Genomic DNA, 6,269 nt, shown 5'->3' on the forward strand with positions numbered 1-6,269 from the left:
TGTCCTCACTCAATTAGATTGGTTTCGAGGATTTACGAAGGTCGTTCATGATCATTGTGTTCGTTGTGTTCGTGCTGGTGATCGTGTTGCACCGATCATTGCATTCGAGAGCTGTGTTGCTGTGGACACTTATAGATTGATTGAGGGAGTTTAAAGAATGTTTCTTCAAAGGTATGCATACTCTATCCCTTGATATTCTTTGTAAGCATGTTATAATTCCATGTTATGCATTACCTGTTTGTTTCCATTTATTGACTGTAATTGTTGGTGTTCAATTTTGAATGAAATTTGGAACGATCCTTCTGCTGCACATGAAAATCCTCATGTATGATTTCCTTCACCCTTAACGACTGATTCCGAGTCTTGAACATAGTTGCCACATCCTCTCTTTGAAAGAGAGAACCTAGTCGTAGTAGGACTATGACTTATTGTTCATTAGAGGAATCAGTAGTACTTAAGGAGTTAGATGTAACTACAGAGGCAAAATGGTAAATTCACCCAGCTATACTTACAAGCGATCTGTGAAGGGTTATCGCACTATTGATTGGTTGATATGGACACAGAAATATATCTATAGTGAGAAGAGTGCAACTGTCGGTCTTTAGTGGAGTGCCTGATAGTTAATGGATGGTGGATCCCGTGACTAAAGAGCTTAGTCAGTTATTCACGAACCATTGAAGCTTCAAGCTACAAGTCTATAAGGTCCCCTTGGTAGCTCAATGGATTTAAGTTGATAATCAGTTCTTAGAGTTAGTTTGAAGTGTTTAAATTATCATGAGAAAATTCAATTATATATAATACAATTGGTGTGATGTATGAGATACATCAAGTGGAGGATTAATGTAAATATGATTTACATTAAATACCATAAAATAGAAAAAGAACTATGGTTTGTATGTTTCATGAGATGAAATATTAAAACTATAGGTTATAAATATAATATGGTAAGTTGGTTATCATATTTATTTATAATATATTAATTATATGATAATTAATTTCTTTTTCTCTAATAACCAATTGAGTGGGACATTATTGGTGATTTTATGGTAACCGTGAGATAAAAGAAAAAATGTTTTCCTAAAATTAAGAGTTACTTGATTCGGAAATAACTCATGGATAAGCTATCAACTGAAAGTGTTTCACTAAGCGATAAACTTACAGAGACTAAACGATCATGGAGCTTTAACTAAGCTGATCATAGCTAGACGATCGTGTGGCAAGACTATACGATAGGCTTTCATTTACTAAACAATCGAGCACTTTGCCTATACGATAGACAACATCTTATCTCCCACTTGCTCGATCGTCTACACGATCGTTGTCCTCCAGTCTCTTCCTCAAGTCAAGATCATACAGAGCCCACAACTCCTGGATTCTCACACCGAGAATACCAAGGTAACCATCATGGTGGTGTCCTCACTCACTTCATGAATTGAGTATGACTCAATTGGGTTCGTGATCATCGTGTTTGTTGTGTTCGTGTTACTGCTCATGTTGTACTGGTCGTTGCATTCGAGTGTTGTTCTTGGACGCATGGAATTTGATCAAGGGATGAATGTGAAGAATATTTCTTAAAAGTTATGCATACTTTATCCCTTGATATTCTTATTAGCATGCTGTAATTTCGTGTTGTGCATGACCTGCTAGTTTCCGTTCTTGTACTATAATTGTTTATGTTCAATTCGAATGGAATTTGGAACGATCTCTTCCACTGCTCATGGAAATCCTTGTGTTTGATTTCCTTCAATATCTAATATAACACATGGCTTATAGTTTATATTACATCACATATAATATAACCTATAGTTTAACATTCTCTCATTGAACCTATAGTAATCACTATGAATCAAATTCATATAACTATAATATATAGTTTTCATATATGAATCATATTCATATAAGTAATATTTGAATCAAATTCAAATATTTATTTTCTCTCAAATAAAACTTTATATTATAATATATCAAATACATTATATTAATTATATCATATATAATTAATTCATCAATTAATTTGAACAATTCAAATTAATCCAAAATTAATTCGATTCTCATTAATCCCAGTCGAGCTACTAAGGGGACTTTATATACCTATACATTGAAGCTCCAATAGTACTTGATTAATTAATTAAACTCTTTGGAAAAGACTCTAGAATAAAATCGACTTGACTTCTCTCATCTACGACAGATCCATTTACCTCTGCCACATTGAAATGGACCATCATGTCCAGGACATGTTCTCTAACATAGGCCTGTTCTTTCATTTGGCAGTTGTAAACATATTTGATAGCATTATGCCTCAGGGAGAAGGACGATTGTCCAAACATCCCACGTAGAGATTCCATAATCTCTTTGGTAGTATACATATTTTCGTGTTTCTTAGCCAAGAGATCAGATATGCTGACAAGAATGTAGACACGGGCTTTCTCATTTGCCTTCATCCATTTGTCGTATGGATCCCGAACAGTTCGATTTTCATTTGAGCTTGGGATGGGAGGACATTCCTTTGTCAAAACAAACCTTAAATCGTCTATCACCAGTATTGTATTCAAATTTGATTTTCATGTAGCATAACTATTCCCAGTTAATTTATCCGAAGCTAACAATTGTACTAATGAACTAGTCATTCTGAAAATATAAACAAGTTCTTTGTTAGGGAATTTCTTTTAAACCAAATCATGTTTTAGCAAAGTAATAATGTACCCAAATTTCATTATTTTTGCAACGATACTATAGTGAGTCATGATAAGTGCTACCGAAGGGCAGTCAAATACTCATTCACTAAAGCAAGACATTCTTGACTAAATACTATCTTCAGAATAACTCATATTCTGTTAGTCATTTAGCTATCGTTTTCAGTTAAGAACTTACTAACACTTTGTAATTTCGTAAGTGTAACCCTCCATTTCCAGACTTCAGATGTCAACCCCAACGATGCTACCGAATTGGAGAGTCAAGATTGGGAATGAACCTAAGAAATCCTATCCATTTCTAGAGTTTGAGTTATTCTGAATCCTATGTTACAACCCTCTGAAGGGATACCCATCGTTAAACGACTAGCAAGGGCCGCCTAAAGCTAACTAGCGGGCGCAACATAGGAATATCATGGTCCAAACCAACGAGAGAGACCACAGGATGGTATTGACACATATCCTTCACCCACTTACTATAAACTACTTTCCCCATTCACCTTGATCTTTACCCATACAAACACTTTCCGAATGGAGATCAATCCTAGGGTGAGACGAACTGTCGTATGAATCTCACGGTGTGAACTTTCTAGGGATGTGAGAGTTGAAATCAATATATCGTATATTTGATTTTACATTGAACAACTTCCCCTCATTCACCTTGATATTGACTCATGCAAACACTTTCCGAGTAGATGTCACTCCCAAGGTGACACGAAGTGTCGCATGAATCTCATGGTGTGAACCTCTTAGGACATGAAAATCAAAAATCAAAATCAAAACATCACTTTTGATTTTACTGCGAACAACTTTCCCTATTCACCATAATCTCGATTTATGTAAATACTTTTTGAATGAAGGTCACTCCCAAGATGACACAAAGCGAAACATGAATCTCGATTATGAACTCTTAGGGACGCGAGCGCTAAAAACAACATATTGTATATGTTATTAATCTCTCACTGAAGCATTCTAATACTATATCATATACGTTATTAAATTACCATCGAAGTGTTCTAATAACATATCATATATGTTATTAAACTCTCACTGAAGTATTCTAACATTTGTTTGGGTATCTTTACTTAGGAATGTCCCGGCTAATTATACAACCTAAGTCTAGGTGTTTATCCAAGTATAACATTTATATTTGGATTTAACCTACGATGTCTAGGTGATAAACCAGTATTAAAACCTCACACCGCTCATGTTGCTCATAAAACTAGTTAACAACACTCAATTATTCGACCATAATCCTAGGTAGGAGGTGTTATGTAGACTGTCATCTTAAATACCTCCAGTCTTAGACATGATTATATACCGGTTGAGCTTGTAACCAAAGTATTATAAGATAACACCTATTTTAACTATTAAAACAAGTAGTTAGCCTATGCATGCAACTTATCTTTGTTATGGATTTTAATGTCTAATCCAATTTTATAACAACTTATAAAACTTTAGACATGATATACATCCATAATATACCTCAGATAAGTCATGATTTAATATAACACTTATATTTAAATATTTAAAAACCTAAACATGCATATTGTATATTATAACACCTTATAACATACTTTCAACGCATGTAACATGCTTCCTATGGTGGGATTTTAAATCTACATGGCATACTATATGCACATACAAGATTTGTTTAATTATAACATACATCATATGCATAAATAATTAAACACAGACTAATATGGTTTAGTTTTGACATTCTCGAGGAAACAAAGGTTTAATTATTACAATAAAAACCAAAACTGGCTCCAAAACACTTTTGGACCGCTCAAACCGCCCTAAACCGGACCTGAACCTCTCAAATCGGACCTCCAATGCTCAAAATTGGACTGAACTGGACAAAAAACCATCAAGTACCATCGAGCATCAAGTACCATCGAGATGCCATCAAGTATGCCATCGAGCATCAAGTATGACATCGTGCATTGAGTATGCCATCAGCATAAGCATCAAGTGTGCCATCGAGCATTGAGTATGGCATCGTGCATCGAGTATGCCATCAAGCATGAGCATTAAGTATACCATCGTGCATCGAGTATGGCATCATGCATCGAGTATTTACCTAAATACCATCGGGTAAATGCCATCAAGTATGGCATCGTGCATCAAGTATTTGCCAGGGCAGTGGTTGATAAAACAGTTTCTGCTACTCGACCTTCTTTACTTCTTTCTTCATTTACAACCTAATTTCAACTCTAATGACTCCAATCAAATTACAGACACTTAATCACATATTAAGGCCCATCAATCAGGAGCCAATTACAAGAATGCCAAAACTCAGAAAAATCATATCAGTTCAACATGTTCATACAACTGATGAAAAACACCCACCTAACTCAAATTGAATGCTTGAAAGATGCCCTGATACCAATTGTTGGTTTATAGAAACATGCAGCGAAAGAAAACAGGATCATTAAGCATTCTAATTCCTCAATTTTGACATCAAAATAAGCATGTTCATGGGGTATCAAGAGGGTTTTATTACATACCTTTGAAGATCCTCTTCAAACTCAAAATTCAGCTGCAATCTTCTCCAATTCTTGCTATGAACTACCACTAGAGCTTCCCTACTATTCTTTAGGAGCCTTAGATTGAGTTGTGGGACTCAAAACAAGCTTGAACTTAGGGAATTAGAGGAGAGGTTTTCTGGTTTTTCAACTTATTGAAGAACAACTTCTTCAACCTTTAAAAACTCAGCAATTCAGCAATTACATCTCTTTTTCCACTCAATCAAGAGTGGTTTTATTACATGACTCTCATGCAAAACTGGTCGCTTCAAGTGATTCCAATTACTCCTTGAATTTGGTGGTGGAATTGTGTCTTAGAGGGTGACTAACCTTCTTGCTTGAAAGTGGGAAAATCCCACATTGGGATTTTTCTTAATTTTCAAGTTCCTTTTTTTACTTTGGCATTGATTTTCAAAATCAAAACTTTTTTCCAATTTTAATTCTTTAATTAAAATTAAAATTTTATTAATTTTACAAAAATTAATTCAATAATCAATTTTTTTTAATAAAATTAATAATTGATGATTAATTAAACAATTTATTTAATTATATTAATTCAATATCAATTATTAAATTAATTTGTCACCAATTCCATTACCATGAATCTTTGTTCATGAAATTAATATCTAAATCATATTTATATATTAATCGATTCTCCATTTATGTTTAATTCTAAAATTAAACGTGTTATTCTATCACATATAATTACTAATTCCCTTAATTCGAATTTGAACATTTCAAATCAACTTATCATGTTATTCTAAGGCTAATCCGTTTGTGAGCTAGTAGGGGGACCTAATGGACCCACAGATCATGAGCTCCAACGAACCAAGATTAATTGACTAAACTCATTACACTGAATTAACCCTCATTCATTAACTACCGGGTCACTCCACTAAAGCCCAGTAGCTGCACTCCCCTCACTATGGATATGTGTCCACTTGATATAACCATAATTAGTAAGTTAACCCTTCACAAGTTGTTCGTAACAATGGTTGGGTCAAAAGGTTGTTTTACCCCTGAGATTACCTCTTGTTCCTTAAGTCTCAAT

The sequence above is a fragment of the Benincasa hispida genome, chromosome 2 (genome assembly GCF_027475165.1).
Source record: "Benincasa hispida cultivar pf3 chromosome 2, pf3_genome.v1.1, whole genome shotgun sequence".
Lineage (NCBI taxonomy): Eukaryota > Viridiplantae > Streptophyta > Magnoliopsida > Cucurbitales > Cucurbitaceae > Benincasa > Benincasa hispida.